Source organism: Ranitomeya variabilis, chromosome 1 (assembly GCF_051348905.1).
Source record: "Ranitomeya variabilis isolate aRanVar5 chromosome 1, aRanVar5.hap1, whole genome shotgun sequence".
NCBI lineage: Eukaryota > Metazoa > Chordata > Amphibia > Anura > Dendrobatidae > Ranitomeya > Ranitomeya variabilis.
The window spans coordinates 636,303,485-636,330,828 of NC_135232.1; the positions used below are offsets into that span (position 1 = coordinate 636,303,485).

The 27,344-nt window shown below is 42.9% G+C and overlaps 1 long non-coding RNA gene across 1 annotated transcript in view; it reads left to right on the forward strand.

Annotated features, from left to right (window-relative positions):
* The window catches only part of LOC143814328 (uncharacterized), a 257,456-nt gene that overhangs the window by 49,295 nt on the left and 180,817 nt on the right, over nucleotides 1–27,344 (forward strand). The window contains exon 2 of the long non-coding RNA XR_013223629.1: nucleotides 26,693–26,902. This is a non-coding gene — a long non-coding RNA (uncharacterized LOC143814328). The remainder of the gene's footprint in view (nucleotides 1–26,692; nucleotides 26,903–27,344) is intronic.

The window sequence follows — 27,344 nt, forward strand, 5'->3', positions numbered from 1 at the left end:
GGCCGTTTCTGCCTTTCAGGAGCTTAAACGCCGATTTACTTCTGCCCCTGTGTTGCGTCAGCCAGATGTTTCTCTTCCTTTTCAGGTTGAGGTTGACGCTTCTGAGATTGGGGCAGGGGCCGTTTTGTCTCAGAGGAATTCTGATGGTTCCTTGATGAAACCGTGTGCCTTCTTCTCTCGAAACTTTTCACCTGCGGAACACAATTATGATGTCGGTAATTGTGAGTTGTTGGCTATGAAGTGGGCATTTGAGGAGTGGCGACATTGGCTTGAGGGGGCTAAGCACCGTATTGTGGTCTTGACCGATCATAAGAATCTGATTTACCTCGAGTCTGCCAAACGGCTGAATCCTAGACAGGCCCGATGGTCCTTGTTTTTCTCCCGTTTTGATTTTGCTGTCTCGTATCTTCAGGGTTCTAAGAATGTTAAGGCTGATGCCCTCTCTAGGAGTTTTTTGCCTGATTCCCCTGGGGTCCTTGAGCCGGTCGGCATTCTGAAGGAGGGGGTGATTCTTTCTGCCATCTCCCCTGATTTACGACGGGTTCTTCAGGAATTTCAGGCTGATAAACCTGACCGCTGTCCAGTGGGGAAACTGTTTGTTCCTGATAGATGGACTAGCAAAGTGATTTCTGAGGTTCACTGTTCTGTGTTGGCTGGCCATCCTGGGATTTTTGGTACCAGAGATTTGGTTAGTAGGTCATTTTGGTGGCCTTCTTTGTCACGGGATGTGCGTTCCTTTGTGCAGTCCTGTGGGACTTGTGCACGGGCCAAACCTTGCTGCTCACGCGCTAGTGGGTTGCTTTTACCTTTGCCGGTCCCTGAGAGGCCTTGGACGCATATTTCTATGGATTTTATTTCGGATCTTCCGGTTTCCCAGAGGATGTCGGTTATCTGGGTGGTTTGTGACCGGTTTTCTAAGATGGTTCATTTGGTACCTTTGCCTAAATTACCTTCCTCTTCTGAGTTGGTTCCATTGTTTTTTCAGCATGTGGTTCATTTGCATGGCATTCCGGAGAATATTGTGTCCGATAGAGGTTCCCAGTTTGTTTCCAGGTTTTGGCGGGCCTTTTGTGCTAGGCTGGGCATTGATTTGTCTTTTTCTTCCGCATTTCATCCTCAGACAAATGGCCAAACCGAGCGAACTAACCAGACTTTGGAAACATATTTGAGATGCTTTGTGTCTGCCGATCAGGATGATTGGGTGGCTTTCTTGCCATTGGCCGAGTTTGCCCTTAATAATCGGGCTAGTTCTGCTACCTTGGTTTCACCTTTTTTTTGTAATTCTGGGTTTCATCCTCGTTTTTCTTCGGGGCAGGTTGAGCCTTCTGATTGTCCTGGGGTGGACTCTGTGGTTGACAGGTTGCAGCAAATTTGGGCTCATGTTGTGGATAATTTGGTCTTGTCTCAGGAGGAGGCTCAGCGTTTTGCTAACCGTCGGCGGCGTGTGGGTTCCCGGCTTCGGGTTGGGGATTTGGTCTGGTTGTCTTCCCGTCATGTTCCTATGAAGGTTTCTTCCCCTAAGTACAAGCCTCGGTTTATTGGTCCTTATAGGATTTCTGAGATTATCAATCCAGTGTCTTTTCGTTTGGCCCTTCCAGCCTCTTTTTCCATCCACAATGTTTTTCATAGATCTTTGTTGCGGAAATATGTGGTACCCGTTGTTCCCTCTGTTGATCCTCCTGCCCTGGTGTTGATTGATGGGGAGTTGGAGTATGTTGTTGAGAAGATCTTGGATTCTCGTTTTTCAAGGCGGAGGCTTCAGTATCTTGTCAAGTGGAAGGGTTATGGCCAGGAGGATAATTCTTGGGTTGTTGCCTCTGATGTTCATGCTGACGATTTGGTTCGTGCCTTCCATTTTGCTTGTCCTGATCGGCCTGGGGGCTCTGGTGAGGGTTCGGTGACCCCTCCTCAAGGGGGTTACTGTTGTGAATTCTGTTCTTGGGCTCCCTCCGGTGGTTATAAGTGGTAGCGCTGCTGTCTGTCCTTCACAGCAGTTATCAGGTGTGTCCACTCTGGACTGGGCTATTTAGTCTGGCTTCACCCTTTAGTCAGTGCCAGTTGTCCATTGTGTCTGGAGGATTCACATCCCTTCATGGTTTCTCCTGCTTCCTGGTCTTTTCACCAAGATAAGTTCTGCTTGTTTTGCAGCCCACATTTTGTGGGCCTCATTGTTCAGTGCATTTCATGTTTTTTCTTGTCCAGCTTAATCTGTGTAAGGATTTATGCAGTCAAGCTGGAATCTCTGGAGAGGCAGATATACCCTCCATGTCTTTAGTTAGATGTGGAGTTTTTTGTATTTTCTGTGGTGGATATTTCCTAGTATTTTAATACTGACCGCATAGTTCTCTGTCCTATCTTTCCTATTTAGCTAGATTGGCCTCCTTTGCTAAATCCGGTTTTCAGCCTGTGTATGTTTTTTCCTCTCCTCTCACAGTCAATATTTGTGGGGGGCTGCCTATCCTTTGGGAATTTTCTCTGAGGTGAGATAGTTTTCCCTTTTCTATCTATAGGGTTAATTAGTCCTCCGGCTGTGTCGAGGTGTCTAGGATCAGTAGGTACATCCCACAGCTACTTCTAGTTGCGGTGTTAAGTTCAGGGTCCGCGGTCAGTACAGATACCACCTTCTCCAGAGTATGTCCAATGCTACTCCTAGGCCACCAGATCATAACAGGTAGTGTGACAAGCTCTAAACTTTGAGCTAGCTACACCGATTATGAGGTCCCATGGGGATCCCTTACCTTCACGCTTTAACCCCTGTAATGGAATGTAGACTTACATAGGGACCCTGCGTTGAGTCCATGGCATTGCCGCTGGTCGTGAAGCCGGCTGATAGGAGTGGTTAGGACGCTGAGTCAGAACCAGGAGGATAGGCAAGGCATAAATTGTGAGTCAAAAGAATAATCAGTAAATGGACAGGGATCAAAACAATAATCAAAGTCAGGCAAAGCAGGCGCAAAAAGAGCAGGAGAAGGCCAGAGCTAGTAAGTATTATAACGGACAACTAGAACCTCTAAACAATCAATCTCCACCAAAGATGGAGACTACACTGCCAGGCTGTACTAATACAGGATCTGATGAAAACCTTTCCTACTTTTTGAACCCGGAAAACACAAATTTTTATTAAAAACAATTATATAATTGCCTCTAAATCTTTGGAGAACATGTACATACTTGTTAGAAGTTAAATAAACCAAGATGTCATCCAGACAGACAATCACATATAGAATAGTCATATGTTTGAATATGTCATTTGTAAAACACAGCTAGCACACTACTTAGTCCAAAAGGCATCATAAAAAACTCATAGTGACCTTTAGATGTTTTAACTCCTGTCTTTCACTCAACTCCTTCTCTTATACTGATCAAGTTTGGTGAACCAACGTGCTCCAAGTAACTGGTTATAGACATTAGGGATGAGTGTCAAAGGATACCAAATCTTAACCATCATTTTACTAAGTTCTTGGTAGTCAATACATGTTCTTAGACCACACATCTTTTTTTTACCAAAAAAAAGAAACCTGCCCCTATTTGTGACCTGGGTGGCCTGATTAACCCTTTTTGCTGACTGTCTAATATGTAATTTAATTGATGTTTTGGACCTGAAAGATTACACATGTCTATGACTAAGAAGCTGTTTGATTATTTTCATATAATTTGCATGTATTTTGGTGTTTTGATAACAAAAAAAAATATTGAAAAAATCCTAAACGCCAGGACTTGCCATAAACCTATAGGTTCTTCTGCAAACTCTAGTGTGAATCATCGGCAAGCAGCTAATTTTCTTCCCCATTAACATCAATAGGAACTGCGTGATTGGCTGGTGGCACTCAGGTGGTTAGTTACATAATGAAAGGTCTGTATGCTTTCAAGAAACTTGCATTGGAATTTCATTCATCAACCGTGTTTCCCCAAATTAGCGTTGTGGCTTTGCAGAAGTGTATTAATTTGCCTAACCATTTCTGTTTCATTTGTGGTGAATACTGTATACAGTTATGAAGCAACAGCTGAATATTACAGACTTTGTGGAAAAAGTATATTTCACATACTTTGAACTAAAACTTGGAGATCAAGATAAAGTTTGGGCGCCTCATAAAGTGTGCAAAGGTAGGACCTCCAAAATTGGTTCAGGGGTAAGAAAAAAGCCTTTTGTTATGGGATTCCTATGGTATAGAGAGAGCAAAAGAACCATAGAGATGACTGTTACTTTTGTTCATGCAGTGTGAAAGGGTATAATTCCAAATGGAAGCATACCATTTCATACCCCAATCTTCACTCAGCAATTCGTCACATCCCCCATGGCACAGATATATCAGTACCTAAGGCTCCTGCTGCCTTGGAAGAGATACCTAGCTCCGATGTAGGTGTAATCATACCTCAACCAGATGACAAATCAAGTTCTGACATTGAAAATGATACAAGACCAACATTTGCTTTATTTATTGCTTTATTCTGCAGAATTGCAAATATGCCAGTTTACTGCAGCCCATATATTGGGTCCCCATGCATTGAAGAGCCTCCATATAATGTAGCGCCCTCATACATCCCAGTTTGTGTTTCTGGCGTCACATACTCCATAAATTGTTAAGTGTGCTCTCCTCATTACAATAATGTAAAACATATGGCCACTTACTATGGTTTAGGCACAATGGGGCTCAGAAAGAAGGGGGATTTGGGAGCTCAGATTTCACTGGATATTATTTGATGGGGTTGGAGCTATGTCACTTTTCCAGATTCTTTGTTCTAGCAGTAATGTCGGAACCCTTATATTTCCAGTGACAGAAGACGGACTTGATTGGGGGCTTCGTTTGTTTCATAATAAATTAGGAGTTTTTTGGTAATATTTTGCGGTACATAACATTTTTTGATCACTTCCAGTATAAGTCTGGAATCACATTCTTGTTTTCTACGCTGAGCATTTATGTCAGGTTTCTGTCTAAATCCCCCAAAAATGTGATTCAGACAAAAGTCCCGATGGAACCACCAACCATAATGAAGCAGATGGAGACACTCTGAAGTCCATTCGGCATTTGCTCCTGTAGTGTCCATGTTTGTAGGCGCTCATAAAACTGTAGTTGTACACACTTGTGCACTAAAAATAACGGAATACTGCCAGAACACATAGCAGATAGAGTCCAAAGGGATTCATGTGCCTCAGAAGTGAGTGGTTCCGTTGGGGTTTTTGTCTAAATCATGGCTTCGGGGATTTAAACGTTTACATCGATGTAAGAACTGAGAAGAGAGCACAAGATATTTGGAAGGCACAAAAAACAAATTAACAATACAAAAAGTTATTTTTAATTTTGCACAGTTCATCGAGCAGTATTAGTGATAAGATGGCTTTATTCTTTGGGTCAGTGTGATTACAGCAATACCAGGGTTTTTTTATGTTTTTCTGCTACACACTAAAAGGGCTTCTTTTCTGCGCCATTTTCTGAGTACTGTAACTTTTTTAATTTTTAGCAAACAGCAGTGTGAGGGGTTATATTTTCCATGACAAGTTGGAGATTTTGGGGGGTATATAACTTTTTTGATCGCTTTGAACAAAGAACAGTGATTCATTTATTGTTTTTATCTACAAAACAATAATGGTGATGGTTTTCGAGAAAATAGCTGTCGGAGGCGGCGAATGCACAGATTACATCTTGTAGCAGACACCCACCCTCAGTAAGTTACCATAAATCGCATAATAAGACACTCCACTATTTTATGTTATTTTTTTTATTCCTATTTTTCCTCCCCAAAATTTGAAATGCGACTTATGGTATGGTACGTCTTATCATCCACAAAATAAGGTAACATGGTAGTTTTATAGATCGGGTCATTCCAGACATGGTGATACCAATTATGTGTACTCTTTTTCTTTATCTTTGCTCTATCACAAAGGCTATGTTTCTAGTGCGAAACGGCTTTTTGTAATTTTTTGGAGCTTTTTTTGTATGTGTTTTTTTTTGTGGAAAAAAAAATCATTGAACGTGGCGAATACAAATATTAAAAGATTTGATCCTCTTTAGTTGTAATATACCCAGCAGGTACAAGGTTTAACCAGCTGCTGGTTTGTAATTTCATCAAGACCAATGCACTAGTTGGATGTTTGAAGAATCACTGAAATTTTAGTAGAAAAGAATATTAAAAAGTATCTGGAGTTTTATTTGTTTTTCAACTTCTTTAGTCATGTTTTATAATAGGGTAACCCATTTGATTGCTTTTTACATGGAAAACAAATTTTTCTATTGTTAACAATTGATTAACAATTCTTTCAAAACCATTACTGGAATTTTTTTTAGCTTTTTAATTTCTTAGCCCAAAATTTCTTCAGTTCACTTTATTAAGGGGTTTACTTTTGTCATTATTTCAATCTTATACTAATAGAAATGAATGGGTAATGCCCCCAAAATTACTGTATTTAGCAGATTATAAGATGCATAGGACCATAAGACAGACCCCAAATTTTGGGGTGGAAAATGGGGAAAAAAATGTAAATGACATGGTGATGTATCTTATTTTTTTTTTAACAGTAGCTTACCTGGGTGTCGGCGGCAGTGGTTCGAGGTCACAGGAGGCAGGGTCGCTGCTTTATGAAGCTTGCGATGACAGGACCGGATCGATGCTGCACTGCCCAGGATCGCAGAAAGTGTCGGCATCGGTGAGTGGAGTCAATTCTACCAATGATATCCCTGCAGTGGACTTCAGGAAAATGGCAGCGCATGTGCAGATTAATATACTGTATCATGAGTCGAGATCTCGTCTCCCGAGATCTCATGCTGCGCATGTGCCACCTTTCCCAAAGCCAACCACAGGGATGTTATAGGGAAAATGGACCCACCGGCGCGGACACCTTCTGAGATCCCAAGCAGCACAGCATTGCTCAAGCCTCCTGAAGCAACGACCCTGCCTCCTGCCACCCCAGCCGCAGCCCAGTAAACTCACTTCAGATTATAAGATTTTTGGATTTCCTCCAAATTTGGAGAAAAAAAGTGTGTCTTATAATCCAAAAAATATGGTAAGTTATCCTTTATCCATTGGACAGAAGATTTCTTGCTGATCAGTAAGGGTATAATCATTGGGACACTTGCTAATTTCCAAGTTTGGAGATCTGGAATCTTTGGAATGGTTAGCTATAGCCCCATTCTGAATGGAGTGGAGGTGTGCTTGCTCTGCCTTTTGATTTATTCATCGTCAATGGGACCATAAGAGAAATTAATTGAATTGAGGTATGTGCACATTTGCTTCTTTCAAGTCATGGCTGTGGTGCCTCATTCTTAAACCTCTTAATACCCCCTGTAATTGTGATTCTATTGCACTTATTTGCTTAAAAATAGTGAGAGGCCAACCCGTGGATGTTCAGGTCTGTGGGGTTTGGCTGAACATTTTTTAAAATGTTTGATTCGGTTATCAGAACGGTACCCAAACATGAACCTGAACCCAGATCCCATTAAAATTAACATCCGGTCCTCTTTGTGACATGTGGGAAATAATGGCTCTGATTGGCGATAATTTCGTTATCACTGGTCAAAGCAGTCACAGATGACAATGTGTGAGCCAGAAGCTCTGGCGGGCGGAAAAATGGTTACCACTGGTCACATGAGTCGGCAGATGAGAGCACCACTCTTATCATCGTACACCTAGTCTCGCTGTGAGCAGTGAGAGCAAGCGTACGCTGAAGAAAGTATTCACCAGCCGCCACCTGTGCAATAAATAAATAAAAAATGGTGTTGGGTTGCCTCTATTTTTGCTAATCAGCGCATGTAAAGCTGACAGTTCGGGCTGCAGCCCCCCAGCTGTCAGCTTTATATTGACTGGTTTCAAAAATAGAGGGGTCCCATGGAGTTTTAAAAAAATTATTTAAATAATGGTGGGGTCACCAACATTTTTGACAACCAGCCAAGCTAAAGCAGACAGGTTGGGGCTGGTATTCTGAGACTGGAAAAGAGCTCTGGATATTGGCCCTCCTCAGCTTAAAAATAGCAGTCCACATCCGCCCCCAGAAAAGGCGCATCTTTTAGATGTGCCAATTCAGGCTCTTTACCCAGCTCTTCCCACATGCACTTGATGCTGTGGCAAGTGGGGTAATATTTGTGAAGTTGATTTTACCTTTGTAATGTCAGCTGACATCAAGCCCAGGAGTTAGTATTGGAGACACATCTATAAGACGCCCCCATTATTAACCCCGTAGTAAAAATGAAATAAAGACATAAAAAAAATCCTTTAATTGAATTAAACACATAGAAAAACTCCTTTATTTGAAATAAACACTTCCCACCCTCTTTTACCCATTTATTACTGTAAAATGGAATATAATAAAACACCATATTCTTCACCTGTCTTCTGATAACAATCCATTTTTTTCCACCAAGAGGCCATCTCTGCTTCATCTGGATAGCATTGCTGAGGGGTAGCATGATGCGACCACTCAGTCATGAATCCAGGGGAAGCTGAGTTGGGTCTGAGAGCCACAGTCTGTGACCGGTGGTAACTTTAATTACGTCACTGCGGTCACTGAAGCTGCGCTCTCACGCTCAGCAACTTGTGGATTTACTGCTGAGCAGTGAGATCATGCTACCGCTCAGTCATGCAATCCAGATGAAGCAGAGTTGGCCTCTTTATGAGACAAATGGATTGTCATAAGACAGGTGAGGAATATGGTGCTTTATTATTTGTAATTTTACAGTAACAAATGGGTAAAAGAGGGCATTGAATGTTTATTTCAATTCAAGGGCATTTTCATATGTTTGTCTTTATTTAATTTTCACAACAGTGTTAGTAATGGGGGTGTCTAATAGACACCTCTACATTAATAACTCCTGGGACATAAAACAGCTGACATCAACCCCAAAACTATTACCCCACTTGCCACCGCACCTGGGCAAGTGGAAAGAGCTGAGACTAAGCACCAGATTTGGCTGATCTAATGGATGTGCCATTTTTGAGATGGCTAAGGGATGGTGTTTTTAGTCTGGAAGGGAACCAATATCCATGGCCTCTTCCCATCCTATTAATATTAGCCTGTATCTGTCTTTTTAGCCTTTGCTGGTTAGTAACATTATCGGGACCCCACCTCATTTTTGGGGGACTCCCTCCTTTACTACAGTAAAGGCTACGCAGACAGCTGTGATCTGATATTAACAGCTTAGGAAACTTCATGGATATTAGCCCCTTCCCAGAATAGAAAAACCAGCCCCCAGTTGCTGACTTTCACTCAGCTGGTTAGGAAAATTAAGGGGGACCCCCACACCTTTTTATTCAATTATTTATTTAAAAAAATACATGTACAGTAAACTCCAGTGCAGCATGAAAAAAAAAGAGATGATGAGCAAGATATTCTTGATAACTAGCTCAGGTAAAGCTGACAGCCTTCAGCTGTCGGCTTTCTCTTGGCTGGTTATCAAAAATAGAGGGATTTTCACACCTTTTTTTATTTAAATAAATAATTTAAAGAAAATAGTGTAGGGTCCCCCCCATTTTTGACAACCAGCCAGGTTTAAAGCAGACAGCTGGGGACTGGAATTCTCAGACTGGGAAGGGGATATTTGTCCTCTCCAGTCTAAAATTAGCAGCCTGCAGCCACCTTAGAAATGACTCATCCATTTAATGTGCCAAATCTGGCACTTAGCCTAACCTCTTCCCACTTGCCCTGGTGGTGTGGCAAGTGGGGTAATAGTTTTGGGGTTGATGTCAGTTGTTTTATGTCCACTGACATCAAGCCCAAGGGTTAGTAATGGAGAGGTGTTTATAAGACACGCCCATTACTAACCCCATTGTGAAAAATAAATAAAGACACACACGAAAATGTAATTGAACAAAACACACATAAAAAATAATTTATTTAAACTAAACTATCCCCATCCTTTTTAACCATTTATTACTGTAAAATTAAAAATAATAAAACACCATATTCCTCACCTGTCCACCGATAACCCATTTGTCCTATGAAGAGGCCAACTCTGCTTCATCTGGATTGAATGGCTGAGCGGTGTCCAGCTCATCCCTACTTGAAAATCATTAATCTTTTCTGCTATCTCTTGTGAAAAAGAAAATTTGGGGCTGAAGCAACATTTTAGCAAAAAAAACTTAATTTTTCATTTTCACTTTTCCATGTTATAAACATTTGTAAAGCACCTTTGAATTCAAAGTGGTCACTTCACCCCTAGATGAATTCAGTGGGGGGTAGTTTCACATCTTGGAAGACTTGTGGGGGGTTTCTGCTGTTTAAGCACCAGAGGAGGGGTATTTAAAATATAACATGGCGTGCACAATCGCTTCCCATCAAATTTGCACTCCAAAAGTCAAATAGCGATCTTTATCGTACAGGCCATGAGTTCAAACAGAAGATTCCAATCACAGACTGGGTACCATCACACCATCACATTTGGGTGCAAATGATGCAAATCATTCAAATTGTGAAAATGAAAAATTTGAGGCTAAAGCAACATTTTAGTTGAAAGAATGTAGTTTTTTTATTTATTTATTTATTATGCATTGTCTCAATTCCTGTGTAGAACCTGAAGGATGAACAAACTTCATGAATGTAATTTTGAATACTTTGAAGGGTACAGGTTTAAAATGCTACTAGTTTGGGTTGTTTTCTGACATCTGCTCGCTTAAAAACGATAAAGCTCTGAAAAAAAATTGCTTTTATAAGTTATGTTGAAAAATTAAAACATTGCTAAATTTGTAGCCCTTGTAACATCCCCAAAAAACGAAAGGAAGTTTGAAATACGATATCAATGTAAATTAGATATGTGGTAAATGTTACTTAATAACAATTTTGTGTAATATAACTCTTACAAGGGTCTAAATATTTAAAGTTTAAAAATTACAAATTTTCCCTAAATTTCTCATATTTCCATAAATAAACACCAATGTTATTAATCTAAATTTATCATTACCATAAATTACAAAGTGTCACAAAAAGACATTCTCAGAATTACTAGGATTGGAAAACACATTCCATACTTTTTTCAACAAAAAGTGACATGTCAGGTTTGAAAAATGAGGCTCTATTAGGAAGGTTCAAGCAAATCTGTCAGCAGATTTAACCATTCTAAATCATTTACATAGACATACAGGTCATAGACTGATTAGCAAAGTGATACCTTTATATCTTTCATTTGACGCGTTGTTACAGAGAAATCATTTTTTATCTTGATATGCAAGGTTACAGTCCCACAATGAGTTTTTGGTGATTTTTTTCTTTTACGCTGCTTATTTTAGAAAAATGCAAGTATCCTATTCTACATAAAGGGTGCAGAAATCATGCAGAAAATCTTCAACATCAAAATCTCTCGAAAAACTCATGCTATGAATATAGCCAAAATCACTTGTTTCAATCTATGGGCAAGAAAAATATTTAAAACATTTTATTTAGAAATATTTAGAATATTTTAGAAAAATATTTTCTATCCTCTGGCTACCACGGTGCCAAGATATACACTGCATGCAGAATTATTAGGCAAGTTGTATTTTGATCACATGATACTTTTTATACGTGTTGTCCTATTCCAAGCTGTTCAGGCTTGAGAGCCAACTACCAATTAAGTAAATCAGGTGATGTGCATCTCTGTAATGAGGAGGGGTGTTGTCTAATGACATCAAAACCCTATATAAGGTGTGCTTAATTATTAGGCAACTTCCTTTCCTTTGGCAAAATGGGTCAGAATAGACATTTGACGGGCTCTAAAAAGTCCAAAATTGTGAGATGTCTTGCAGAGGGATGCAGCAGTCTTGAAATTGCCAAACTGTTGAAGCGTGATCACCGAACAATCAAGCGTTTCATGGCAAATAGCCACCAGGATCGCAAGAAGCGTGTTGGGCAAAAAAGGTGCAAAATAACTGTCCATGAATTGAGGAAAATCAAGCGTGAAGCTGCCAAGATGCCATTTGCCACCAGTTTTGCCATATTTCAGAGCTGCAACGTTACTGGAGTAATAAAAAGCACAAGGTGTGCGATACTCAGGGACATGGCCAATGTAAGGAAGGCTAAAAAACGACCACCTTTGAACAAGAAACATAAGACAAAATGTCAAGACTGGGCCAAGAAATATCTTAAGACTGACTTTTCAAAGGTTTTATGGACTGATGAAATGAGAGTGACTCTTGATGGGCCAGATGGATGGGCCAGAGGCTGGATCAGTAAAGGGCAGAGAGCTCCACTCTGACTCAGACGCCAGCAAGGTGGAGGTGGTACTGGTACTGGTATGGGCTGGTATCATCAAAGATGAACTTGTGGGACCTTTTCAGGTTGAAGATGGAGTAAAGCTCAACTCCCAGATCTACTGCCAGTTTCTGGAAGACAACTTCTTCAAGCAGTGGTACAGGAAGAAGTCCGTATTGTTCAAGAAAAACATGATTTTCATGCAGGACAATGCTCTATCACATGCCTCCAACTACTCCACAGCGTGGCTGGCCAGTAAAGGTCTCAAAGAAGAAAAAATAATGACATGGCCCCCTTGTTCACCTGATCTGAACCCCATAGAGAACCTGTGGTCCCTCATAAAATGTGAGATCTACAGGGAGGGAAAACAGTGCACCTCTCGGAACAGTGTCTGGGAGGCTGTAATGGCTGCTGTACGCAATGTTGATCATAAACAGATCAAGCAACTGACAGAATCTATGGATGGAAGGCTGTTGAGTGTCATCATAAAGAAAGGTGGCTATATTGGTCACTAATTTTGTGGGGTTTTGTTTTTGCATGTCAGAAATGTTTATTTCTAAATTTTGTGCAGTTATATTGGTTTACCTGGTGAAAATAAACAAGTGAGATGGGAATATATTTGGTTTCTATTAAGTTGCCTAATAATTCTCCACAGTAATAGTTACCTGCACAAACAGATATCCTCCTAAGATAGCCAAATCTAAAAAAAACGCACTCCAACTTCCAAAAATATTAAGCTTTGATATTTATGAGTCTTTTGGGTTGATTGAGAACATAGTTGTTGATCAATAATAAAAATAATCCTCTAAAATACAACTTGCCTAATAATTCTGCACACAGTGTACGTATATCCTTCCTGGATCTATGGGCAAGACATTGCTCTGCAGACGTTTGACTCCAAAGTAATCATAATGCTCATAGTTTGCACCTACCAAGATCCCTTCTCCGTTTCTGCAACATCAGCTGCAGTTGAGGAAATCTTGCCCATGCACAGATATCTCCCCTCTTTGCTTCTGTGGTGCTTTGAACTTCTATGGGCACAGGCTGGAAGTACCTTCAGTGATCAAAGCATATAATGTACCCCCAAATTGTATAAGTACGAGCACCAGCTCTCCAAGGAAAGAACAAGCCCTTACACAGCTCCTTTGATGGTAATATAATATATAAAACTAACTTTGAGAAGTTTTTTTGTTTACAAAATTTAGAATTTTTTTAAAGACAATAAAATAGTAATAAAATCAATAAATGTTTAGTATGTCCATAGTCATACCGATATGGAGAATCATGTTCCCACGTCATTTTTACTGTACAATCGACACAGTAAAAATATAAGGTACTCCCTTTCACTACCACCACCCTCCAGAAAAAATGGTAGAATTGTATTTTTTTTACCATTTTTACAATTTGTGCTTACTTAATATGGTAACATAAATGTTGTTATTCAAAATCTACATGTTGTCAAGCAAAAAAAACAAGCCCTCGTATTAGAGATGAGCGAATAAATTTGCAGAGGGTCGAGTTTGAGTCAAATTTCCTGAAATTTGCGGTTTATTGCGAATTCAAACATTTGGAGATTTGATTTGCGGTTTGCAAAAATAAACACTTGCTCAGCAGCACCATTTCCCACACTGAAGCATTAGAGAATGGGCTTATGTCATTTTGACATGTCGTGCGGGCCTCCCCATAATGCCCTGCAGCTATGACATCTAACGGATTATCATACCTTGTACAGTTGTGGTCAGTATCTGGGCCATCGCAGATCAACGGATCCCAGTGGAGCACAGTTTGTATGGTATAGTAGTTTTCCATCACTAGATAAGTCTCTTCTCTGTTGAATGTAAGGTCTTACGTCAGCAAGGTCCTCTCTTTCTCCTGTTGAATGTAAGCTCTTTTGGTTCCTCTCTCTCCCTTTTCGGCAGAGTGTAAACTCTTGTGGTCAGCGGGTCCTCTTTCTCATGTAGGGAGTGCGCTCTTATGGTCAGCAAGGCTCTCTCTCATCTCCCCCACAGTTGTTTCACAAGTAATTATATAGTTACAAACCTTACAGTATTGAAATTCACATAAATTTATTCAACTTGAATCGAGTTGGGGGACAATTCGTCAAAATTAGTATTTCAAAAGTTTCACTCATCTCTACCTCATATGTTGATGCAAAAATAGTAAAGTATAACTATTTAAAAAGCGAGAAGAATGAATGAAAGTGTGAAAATGTAAATTGAATGAGGAGTGAAGGAGTTAATTGAAAAGTCACTTTAATATCCTAAATGCACAATACTCTTCTGTTTTCCCCCTGTATTGTGCATTAATATGCACGCGTTCATATGCATTAAGCCTAGATATAAACAGGTCTTACTTTTGTGTCACTGCATACTGGACCCCCAGAATCAATTCTACTCATTGGCCTTAGGGAGCCCAGTCCAATCATTATATCTTATATTGAAAAGGCTGCAAAGGAAAGAGTTTTGGTATGTTTTAAAGACTAGTTTGCCATATGTAGCGGAGTTTTGGGCACCAGTTCACAGAAAGCATATCAAGGAGCTGGAGAAAGGTCAAAGAAAGGCAACTAAATTTGAAAGGTCCTACTGATAAGGAATGGCTGTCAAAACTAAATGTATTTACTCTAGGAAAAAGTGAGGAAATGAGTGATATGATTACTTCTATATTGATGCTAATGATCCCTGTCAAATTTTTCTTGATAATGTATTATAACTGCAGACCACACAATGAACTCAAGCTGTCGTAAAAAAAAAGATTGTTACGGCTAGCGACCATAGACGCGGCCCAGCCGACGCCTCCATGTCACCAGACCACGATGAAGTGGGGCGAGCGTCCCAGGTGGGAATGGAATGTCGACCCACTGGACCACAGAAGGGAACCTGGACCTATCCAGACTAGGGAAGGGCAGCGAGCAGGGTCTGTGGCAGCTGAGCTTGTGGACAAGATAGTGGCATGCAGAACTAGATAACACTGCACAACTTCAGGTATGAAGAAACGAAGTTTACTTAAATGAAATCACAGTACATAAACAGAACATAACGATGCCAGGCTGCCAATTCCGCACATCAAAGGTACATGTCTCAGGATAACAGACGAAGGCAGGAGGATATCACGGGTTGATGCAGTCCAGGGTTATCTAGCACGGGCATACTAGGATGGCCTCTTTCTCAGGCCTCAGGCGTAGCACAGGCTCAGCAGGAGAACATCAGACACCGACCTCGGACAGACTTCAGACGATGGCAGGGGTGATCACGGGTTGATGCAGTCCAGGGTCATCTGGCATGGGCATACTAGGATGGCCTCTCTCTCAGGCCTCAAGCATAGCACAGGCTCAGCAGGAGAACATCAGACACTGACCTTGGACAGATGTAAGACGATGGCAGTGGTCATCACAGGTTGATGCAGTCCAGGGTTATCCGGCATGGGCATACTAAAATGGCCTCTCACTCAGGCCTCAGGCGTAGCACAGGCTCAGCAGGAGAACATCAGACACTGACCCAGGACAGACATCATCACAGGGTGGACCCCGGGGAACCAGCGGAACATCGGGACACAGGCTGGACATCAGGACACAGGCTGGACATCAGGACACAAGCTGGACATCAGGACACAGGCTGGACATCAGGACACAGGCAGGACATCAGGACACAGGCTGGACATCAGGACACAAGCTGGACATCAGGACACAGGCTGGACATCAGGACACAGGCTGGACATCAAGACACAGACTGGACATCAGGACACAGGAAAGACAACTGGGACACAGGTGTGGCAGCCCAGGTTATCGGTTACATCAGGAACCCCAGAAATACATCTGGGAAACAGGCATGGCAGCCCAGGTCACTGGTTACATCAGGACATCAGGGACACCGGAAAGACATCTGGGACACAGGCGTGGCAGCCCAGGTCATCGGTTGGGGCACGGATGGCACAGGATCAGGAACACTGGCATGATGGCTCAGGTCAATGGCTGAGACACAGATGGCACAAGACCAGGCAGCGGGGGTCGGGCTCAGGGCACCAGGCAGCGGTCATCAGGTTCCAAACTATGTAAATTGGAGAAAAACGAGTCAAATTTGGCCCAAATATATATGAATATTATTTATTGAAAACCACTAAAAGGACACACAAAATGTACAATGAATAGTAATTCACAAGGTTAGTGTGAGGTGACTAATCCATGGGTGCAACCAAAGTTCCAGGTTACAGAAAGGATACTAGTACCTTAAATAGAAAAGAGGGCCCAGTACATACCCATAAACAGTAACGAGCCCAGTATATGGCACATGGAAAAAATATATTAAACAGTCTTTACATGGCTATACAGCCAGAACCAATACTGCCACTGTGCACCATATAAATACTGCCCATAGTGCATAAACTAGATAGAAGGGTAAGCGTACTAATTACCCATATCTAACGGAGTGTCCAGACTGGATCCTGGTCCCGTACCCCAACGCGCGTTTCACGTTCACGTGTTGCCGCTTCCTCAGGGGGCAACCCTCTTTTCTATTTAAGGTACTAGTGTCCTTTCTGTAACCTGGAACTTTGGTTGCACCCATGGATTAGTCACCTCACACTAACCTTGTGAATTACTATTCATTGTACATTTTGTGTATCCTTTTAGTGGTTTTCAATAAATAATATTCTTATATATATTTGGGCCAAATTTGACTCGTTTTTCTCCAATTTAAAGATCTTATGATTGAGTCGCCGTATGTTTAATAATTAGCTGACGTTCATTTCTATAGGTTCCAAACTATGGTTGTCAGGCTACGGGCATCAGACCTAGAAAGGAACTCAAGTGGGATGGTGCAAACACCGTCAGGTTGGACCAGGGCTGAACGGAGTTAGCCCCGCATAGCAGGCTGTGCACAGCATAGTAAAAGCTCAGCAAAAACACCAGACTCCATATTTAAAAGATGAACCCTGGTTAGTTCACCCCTGGGTACAGGGTTCCAGACACAGAAGGACTTCAGGAACATAACACAGAGGACACAGTTCAGACAGGGTACAGGAATGGATGCAGGATCAAGGGTTCAGGCCTGAGATTGCAGCCCTCAGGGAGGCGGGAACACAAAAAACAACAGAAACGAGCCTGGATTTGCAGCCTGCAGGAAAGGCAGATCTGGGTACTTAGCCCTCAGAGCAGACAGAAGAACAGGCATCAGCTTTCCTAGAACTGAACATAGGCAGAACAGGAGCTGAACACCAAACACACATGGCAAGACTCAGAAACTTAATGCGAAGCTCTGGCAACGCCCAACAGGAAAGAGGGAGTTTATATAGGAGCTGCCCCTTAGCAATAGGCTGGGGAAAGCAACTCAGGTGCACACACAAACTCTAATAAAAGCAGAGAAGGTGTGGTCACGCGCACCCTAAGCACAAACAGAAACCAGTACAACACAGCATGTACAGTAACTGCGGCTTAAGGCACCTGGCAGCGGCTGCAAGCCTGGGCACATGTGGAAAGTCATGCATCAGCTGCAGAGGACCTCGCAAACCACGGATAGCTTCTACAGCTTCAGCCAGGGACTGCACATGCGGATGGTCATGCGGCAGAGCAAAGACATCACAACACATGTACAGCGGAGCAGGGAGCTGAGCAGCATCCATATAGCTAACAGACAACAGTATCCCTGCTAGTTAGGGGGAGAGAAGCAAAGGGTTAAAGCAGAGACATGAGTAACGCCGGAGAAACAAGGTACAAACCCACCGGCATTACAAAGATAATTAATTGGGCATTTTCATAAAGAACTAGTGTTCAATGTCTACTTTTCCCTAACAAGGGATCTGAGGCTGATAAGGAAAATACCGCCTTCTCCTCATATGATGGAAACGAAAAAATGGAAATAACAATGTGGATGTGGACAGAGACTAACCTACAGCATTCCAGTCACAAGTAGAGATGAGCAAACCTTTCAAGGTTTGGTTTGTTTCGCCGAATGATTAGACATTCGATGAACATATCCGAACCCCATTAGATTCAATGGGAGGCCAAGTCAAATGCACACCCAACACCTTAAGAGGTGACAAAAAGCTTCCCAAACAGCTAAAATTAGGGGTAGAAACCATGAAAACTGGCATCAATTGATCCACAGTAGAAATTTGCAAATGGCACAGCAGCAGTCAGCCATGGGCCATGCATGAGGAATCAGGGTCTGGCTCTGCATTTACAGCTTGGAATTGCAGCTTTAATGAGGACCTGGTAGTTAAGGGAGTGGTGAAAGCCTTCTTAGTTGGGAGACCTTATATCTCATGCAACATCTCCAATTGCTTTTCTCCAGTCACACCCAGATGGAACAAACTTCAGTTTCATGCAATACTATTGGTAGAAAAATGTAAGGAAAGTAACACAGGTAGTTGACTGATTAATTGACCCACAGTAGAATCTTTTATAATGGCACAGCAGCAGTCAACAATAGGCCATACATGTGGTATCAGTGCCTGGGCCAGCATTTAGAGCTTTGAATTTAAGTTTAAATTAAGATGAGGTGAGAAAGGGACAAGTATAGGCCGGTTGCGCTGGGAGCCCTGATACCTCATGCAGCAGCTCAAGCTCAAATTTTGTTTTCCCAGCCAGATTCAGGTGGCATAAATATCAGCTTAGTAGAGCACTAATGTTAGAAAAATGCAAGGATAGTAATACTGGAAGTTGACTAAATGTAAGTGCTGGCCTGCTGGTTTGGGAGCCATACTGCAACAGGCACCACACATGAAGGAGACCCAACTTGGAGTACAAATATTTCCCAAAATTAGGTTCAGACAACAGGACATGTGGCATCAATTTACCTACAATAGGAATTTGATAATGGCACATCAGAAGTCAGCCATGTGCCATGAATGAGGTATCAGGGTCTGGGCCAGCATTTAGAGCTTTGAATTGAAGTTTCAATTAAGACATGATGGCTAAAGTCCCCGTCTCACATAGCGAGATCGCTAGCGAGATCGCTGCTGAGTCACAAGTTTTGTGACGCAACAGCGACCTCAGTAGCGATCTCGCTATGTGTGACACGTACCAGCGATCAGGCCCCTGCTGTGAGATCGCTGGTCGTGTCGGAATGGCCTGGGCCGTTTTTTGGTCGTTGAGGTCCCGCTGACATCGCTGAATCGGTGTGTGTGACACCGATCCAGCGATGTCTTCACTGGTAACCAGGGTAAACATCGGGTTACTAAGCGCAGGGCCGCGCTTAGTAACCCGATGTTTACCCTGGTTACCAGCGTAAATGTAAAAAAAACCAAACAGTACATACTCACCATCTGATGTCCGTCAGGTCCCTTGCCGTCTGCTTCCTGCTCTGACTGAGATCCGGCCGTACAGTGAGAGCACAGCACAGCGGTGACGTCACCGCTGCGCTCTGCTCTCACTGTACGGCGGCACTCAGTCAGAGCAGGAAGCGGACGGCAAGGGACCTGACGGACATCAGATGGTGAGTATGTACTGTTTGTTTTTTTTGGTAACCAGGGTAAACATCGGGTTGCTAAGCGCGGCCCTGCGCTTAGTAACCCGATGTTTACCCTGGTTACCCGGGTGCTGCAGGGGGACTTCGGCATCGTTGAAGACAGTTTCAATGATGCCGAAGTCGTTCCCCTGATCGTTGGTCGCTGGAGAGAGCTGTCTGTGTGACAGCTCCCCAGCGACCACACAGCGACTTACCAACGATCACGGCCAGGTCGTATCGCTGGTCGTGATCGTTGGTAAATCGCTATGTGTGACGGGGCCTTAAGGGAGTGATGTAAGACTTCTTATCTGGGAGCAGTGATATCTCATGCAACACCTTTTTTTTTTCCGCCACACTCAAATGGCATAAACATCAGTTTCATATAGTACTATTGGTACAAAAATGTAAGGAAAGTAACACAGGTAGTTGACTGAAAGTGAGTGCAGGCCTGCCTGTCTGGGAACCCTACTAACACAGGCGATGCATCAGAATGGAGACCCAACTTGGAGTCTCCAGATTTAAAAAAATAATTGTCACACACCACTAAAGTGGCATCAATTTCCACAGAGTAGAAACATTATAATAGGCCTTTGACACACCTTCAACTACAGGCAACACACCAGATGAAGACCTAACTTGGAGTCTCCACATTTCAAAAACATTTTGTAACATCAGCAGCAGTAGCAACAGCAGGCACAGAAAACACCACAAAGATGGCACAAACGGCAATAACGTGGGATCAATACATGACACTAAAAATGACAATCGCCTAGTCTGCCCAATCTGCGAATGGAGTGCAAAAGTCATTGGAGATCGATGACTTGTTCATTTTGATGAAAGTTAGGTGGTCTACATTTTCAGGGGAGAGTGGGATGCACTTATCCATCAGGACACTACCAACAGCACTGAACATACATTCTGAGATAACGCTAACTGCCGGGCACGACAAAACTTCTAAGGTGTGACAGGAGAGCTCAGGTCACTCTTCCATTTTTGAAGACCAAAATGCAAAAGGGTCAAAACCCTCCCTGATGGCATTGATATTGAGTTCTAGATACTCCTGCACCATCCTCTCCAGTTCTTTACAACGTGTCAGACTTGGGCTCTGTTCTGCTGGTCCACGGGTTGGTCTAAAAATGTGTTAAACGACTCACAGAAATTGCTTATGCCACTTACACTGCTGCTGCTAATGTTTTGTGATGATGCCTTGACGTTCACGGGGTTGGAGGTCTAGAACAGGGATGTACACTGTGTGCCTCACTGCTGTCTTTAGGAAGTCAACTCTTAAAATTGTCTACAAGTTTCGATACTCCATCATGTGCAAATCCATTTCCAAGGGGGAAGCATCTGGCTAAATTTACTTTTGTACTGTGGATCTAACAGAGTGGCAACCCAGCAGTCAGCACTATTTCTAATTCTAAGAATGCGGGCATCGTGTTGAAGAGAGTGCAGCAAGAAGGCGCTCATGTGTCAGACGCTTCCATGAGGTCCTAGTCCATGGTGTGTTGGTGGCGGGTAACACTCAAGATTGCTTCCTCTGTCCCCTCCCACCAACCACAGAGAACAGAGAATGGAATTCTTATCCCCTTCATCTCCTGATTGTTGCACGTCTATCACCTCATCCTCATCTTTTTGTTCCTCAGCTCCTGCATCTTCACTAACAGTTTGTGTCTGGTTCCATGAGCCCCTTTGATCGCTGTAAGCCACCCTCTCATGGCACCCGCCTGTGCAATGACAGTCTGGAAATTTGAGATATTGTTATTCCTTCATCATCATTCTCTGCTTCCACCGGGACCATCACCTCCTCAAGCAGACTATTCAAACTGAGCTAGAGCATGTAGATGACCGGAATAGTGATGCTGATGATTCTATTGTCAGTGCTAACCATCTTTGCCATTTCAAAACTGTGCAGAGATCCTTCACCTGTGCCCACTGCACAAGTGTGATTTGCACCACATCCAGACTGCATTGGCCCAGGTTATGTAAAAGGACATACTGCACCAAGGTCTTGTCGCTGCTGCCACAGCCGCTGCAACATGTGCAGAGTGGAATTCCATGTCGGAACCTCGCTAATCAACTGGTAGGCTGAAAAACCTATGTAGCAATGCAAGTCGAGGACCTGCAGGGTGCAATCGCCGGAAGTGAGCACACAGTGACCTGCTTTTTGCAGCACACCCAGGCCGACATAGTGGTGAAGAAATGGCTGTATCACCAGGTTGAGGACGTGAGCCATGCAAGGCACGTGTGTGAGTGTAGGGCTGCCACCAGGTTTGTTTATTCTACACAGCCTTCCTGGCTCCAGGTTTAGTGGAGACAGCCATTGCTCTAACTCTGCCTGGATACCTGTCCACAACTCTTGAGCTGTGTGACTATGATCTCCAAGGCATATTAATTTAAACACTGCCTGATTTCGATGAGCCATGGCTGTGCACTTCGGAGGTGGGGGAGATTCTATCTGCACTGTTGGAATGTGTGTCTGATTAAAGGGGAGTTTGAGGACACAGGTGGAGGCACTAGAGGAGATGGAAGAGGAAGAAGCAGGAGAGGAACTGTTAGATACAGAGGTTTGTCCCGCAAACCTTGGGGATTCAAAGACTTGTGGAGTAGTCCCTTGACCGGCTACCAACCCAGCCATCTGAGTCACCCAGTGCTCAGTCAGTGAGATGTAACACCCCTGCCCATGTTTGCTCGTTCAGGTGTCAGTGGTGAAATGCACCCTGGCAGACATAGATTTTTTCAGGGAACGGATGATCTTGTCGGTGACCTGCTGGTGTAGCGCAGGCACAGCTTTCTTTGAGAAGTAATGGCGACTGGGCAACTGGTACTGGGGGACTGCAACAGCCATCAACTTTCTGAAACCGTCTGCATCCACCAGGTGGAAAGACAGGATATCCGTGACCAACAGAATAGAGATGGTGGAGGTCAAGCTTGTAGCTTTGCGATGTATACAAGGACACATTCTTTTATGTGACCACAACTGAGAGACAAAGGGCTGGCTGCTGTGCTGAGAGAGGGCTGAGTATGGAGAACAGGACAAACTGCTGTACTGTGAGTGAGGTGCAGGCAGAGATGTTATGGTGGATTGAGAAAGATGACTTGTGCTAGGTGACACAAAAGCAGCAGTCATGTCTACTTGCATAACAGCTCTCACTCACCCCGACTGTGGTGGGTAAACAATTGTAGTTTCTGCGGCCGGAAACCTGTGTGAGAAGACTTAGAATGGTTACAAAGGAGGAAGAAGTAGCAGATAGGATTGATGGGAGGGCCGGTGATTGGTGAGGCCCGCTAGTCTGCATTTTAGCGCAATGAGATTCCCACTCTAAGGCATATTGATTGCGCATGTGCCGGTTCATGGATGCAGTTGTCAAATTATTGCAATTTTTGCCTCTACTGAGTTTTTTTTTTCAAATTTGACTGATAATGTGCATTGGGTCATCCTTTGTGTTAGGGCTAGCGAAACGCACCAAATAATTAGAAAGATAGAGTAAGGTGCGTTCGCAGCCCAGGGTCCACCGTGCAGAGATGGAACCTGCTGCTAAGTAATGACGGACTATATGGCAGTACAATGTGGATACACACACGGGTTAACTTCACCCTGTGTGAAGGAAGTGAACCCTGTTGCGTCACAGGGCCGCGGTATCACACCAAGAGCGCAAGAAAGGAGTCTCAGAACTCAATCCCAAGACACAGGATTTGAGTTCATATAGACCTCTTGCGCTCGACACCGCAACTGGGGTGTCAGAGTGAAAGAAATAATATTAATAAAGATGCACGAGAGTGCGTGTGGTGCCGCCCTGGCGGACGCCACTAACCACCCAGGCTTGGGTCAGGAAAGCGCTGTGAAAGCGCACGGCGCCGCACTGGTGGTCACAGCAATAGATGCTGTTTTGTGTGTTACGTGCTGATGGCTAAGTCGGGCGCTAGATAGCAATCATCCACCTTACGCGAGCAGTCATACACAAGGGAGGGGATAATTAATGAACAACTTTCACACATCAACACACACGTTTACACTAGCGCATGGCCGTGCGGTCATGCAAACCTTTTATAGTTGCAGCATGTACAGGACCTTCCCAGAAGGACCAATGGGAGGCTGCCACAGAAGTTGAGCACCTTCAGGACCTTCCTGGAGGACCAATGGGATCTGCTGCAGTATCTGAGCATGTGACCCTTGATCTCCAATGGGAGATCTTGCCCTGGGCATGCTCAGAAGAGGAAAAGCAGGACTTGGTCGCAAAAGCGTCTGCTCGCCGCTGCCCAGCACTGGCTTCAATGGCAGAAGCTGGAAAAGCAGCAGTAACCCTATGCACAGAGTGAGACTGAGAAAGACGCTGGGACCGACGTCTCCGCTGAGCAGACTCCACTGTGGCTGGAGAAGAATGGGAGACCGCAGTGGAGATGGTTCGAGATTCCCCCTGTGCAGAGGCGGGAACTCGACACCTAACATTTTGCAGTCTCAAAAAGGCCCAGACTAGGCAATCCTTGCCGCCCCTTCGATCTGCACACTCATGACCGCTGCTGGCCACAGTCAGAGTGGAGGATGCAGTGCTTATAGTGGTTGCTTCACTTCGTGTCTATGTGGGAAGCTGCAACGTAACCTCTTCATCTTTCTCCTCCCGCACCCCCTCTGCTGAGCTACTCAGCTGCGTACCTCTAGGTTCACACCAAGTGGGATCTACAACCTCATCGTCATCCTCTCGGTTCTCACATTCCTCACCCTGAGAGTCACCCTGTTCCTGCCCTGATAACACAGTACAGTCTGAATGCACCTCTTGTATCTGAGTTTCATCAGGATCATCTCCACCCCCACTTGTTAACGTCTGGTGACTAGGGCTTGGATTCTGTAGGGACCCTACTTTGCCCGGCCCCGGATTCAACATGAAAAATTTGGGGCAACAGTGCAGATGCTTTCCTCCTCTGGGTTTTGTGATTCTTGGGGGCAGACCTCTGTTGTCCATGGAATAGAATGTGTGAACAGTTCTTTAGAATGGCCCATCTGAGGTTCCCCACATTCAGTTGGGTGTTTGGAAATTTTTGACGCAGGTGGAAATAAGGGTGACTGTGGTGCCACCTCTGAGGGTTGTACTGTGTGTGATGTTAAAGTGGAGGAAGAGGAGAAGAGGCCACTTGATGCAGCGCTTGCCATCCACTGGAGCACGTGCTCTTTCTGAACCTCATCTACAAGGCATACCACTGTGCGGCTGTCAAAGAAAGGGAGTCGAGTAGCCCTGCCAGTAACAGATGTTGTCACTGGTCTTTGGATAGGACGAGATAATGTTTGTTTAGTTGAGCTTTCATTAAAAGTAATGAGTAAAAAAGCTCGTGAAAACGAACACGAACCCTGAATGTGCTACATTCGTGCTGAATTTGATATTGTCAAACATTTTCCAAACACGTTCGCTCATCTCTTGTCACAAGTAGCCCCTATATCCTAAGTGAAAACCTGAAATTAAGAACCTATCTAAAACCCTAGAATAAATACACCCCCAAATTCCCAAAGTACAAATTACTTAAGACCTAAACCCAGATATGAACATGTCAGACCAACAAAGTAGACACAGACTGTAGAATAAATGCAGAGAATGCCAGACAACACCCAGCTAAAAAATACAGACCCCAGAATAAATACAGAGGATGCCAAACAGGACCCCTAAACAAATACAGACCCCAAAATGCATACAGAAAACTCCAGATATGACCTTCTAAATAGAGACCTCAGAATAAATACAGGAAATTCTTAACATGACCACCTAAATAAATACAGACCCCAGAATAAATACAGATAACACCAGACAAGACCCTATAAGTAAATACAGACCCCAGAAAATATACAGAAAACTCCAGATAGAACCTCATAAATAAATACAGATCCTAGAATAAATGCTGAGAACACCAGACAAGACCCCCTAAATAGATACAGATCATAGAATACAGAGAACGCCAGACAGGACCTACTAAACAAATATATACCCCAGAATAAATGCAGAAAACAGCAGACAGGACCCTCTAAATAAATGTAGAACCCAGAATAAATACATTGCGTTCCAGATTATTAAGCATTGCTATTTTTCTCTGATTTTCTTAAATGGTTGATGCAAATAAGTCAGTGTAATGTTCAAATCATCATCAGTTAGAGTATAAATCACATTTTATTGGTCAAACCTCTGAGTGATAACAGTATTTTTTGCAAAACTAAAAAAACTCAAAATTCACTATTTCACATTATTCTGCATAACAGAGTTTCCAATAATTTTAGAGGTTGTAAAGAATTGAAAATGGTCATTTGTTGAGTTTGCAGCATTAAGAGGTCACATTTACTGAAATCAACAGCTTTTAAATAAAAGCATCTTAACAGACCCAGTTACATGATAACATATGCCTATTCTTTGATATCATCTTCACAATTATTGCATGCATTGAACTTGTGACTTTTTGGAACATTTGTACTTGAAATTCTTTTCAGGATGTCAGAATTGCTGGCCACACCATGAGTTTCTCTCTTTTTATGCCCATAGCAGCCAATGACTCAGAGGTATTCTTTGCAGCATGAGATGGTGCATTGTCATGCATTAAAATTATTTTGCTATGGATGGCACTTTTCTTTTTTTGGACCATAGAAAAAAGTGGTCAGTCACACCTTCAGGGACCCAAAAGTGGCCTACCAGCTCTCTTTCCATGATTCTGGCCCAAAACATGGCTCTTACTGATGTTGCAGCCTTGTTGGGATATGTTCATCCACTACTCCATCCATCTGGACCATCCAGGGCGCTGAATCAGCCACAAGTTTCTTCACAGTACGACATCATGCTTAAGTTTTTGTGAAATATCTATAATGTTTTCATACCTTGTCCAAAGCATTGTCCAATTTGCGCTATTCAGCATCATGGAGATCCTTTTTTTTCCCCCATATTGCTTGAAACCTGTGAAAGCGTGAGGTCTAAACCATACACTTTCACATAACCCTGGCCTTTTAGGCCCTTGTGCAAATCATATGGAGGAACTCAAATAAATAAACTTTTACATGTTTATTTCTAAATTGCAAAGTAAGATATGAAAAATGCACAACATGGTAATTATAATTGCAGCACTGTTTTCATAACAGAGCGCCACAAGCCCGGGTGAAGCTAAGCCCACAGCCCAAACACTCAAGGAGACTGGGTCCCGCCTCGGTGATGCCGGGTCAGCCTGCAGCTCCAGAAGTTGACGTGACATCATCGGACATCAAAGGCAACTTCAGCAAGGGGTCACATGATGAGGATGAGGATGAACGGACAGCAATAGTGCCACTCACAAGCATATTTAGAAGCGCAAGGTATTTGAACAAAGCCTTATTTCCAAGGTTTCTATCGATCTGCCCATTACACATTGTAGTGGACAACCTCTTTAAGGAATAAAATACAAGATATCAAACTGAGGATAATACTAAATTGCATATACAAAATATGTTGATTTATTATATTCTGTGTTTTTAGATATATTGTCTTTCATTACATATTTTAAATATTTTTCTGTTATATCGCTGTAAGCATTATGCTGCCGTTGCCTTTACAATTTACAAAGTCACCATCAACCACAAGTTTTAAGAGACTGATAAGTGGTGTGATAATTTAAATGTAATGCACTTACCAGCGTGAAATCAGAGACACTACATTACACAGCTGACATATATTGTATTTTTAAACACATTCACCATTTGAAGACATTAAAGCTAAAATATGCAGACATTATGCATTTTAAATCTACAATATACAAAT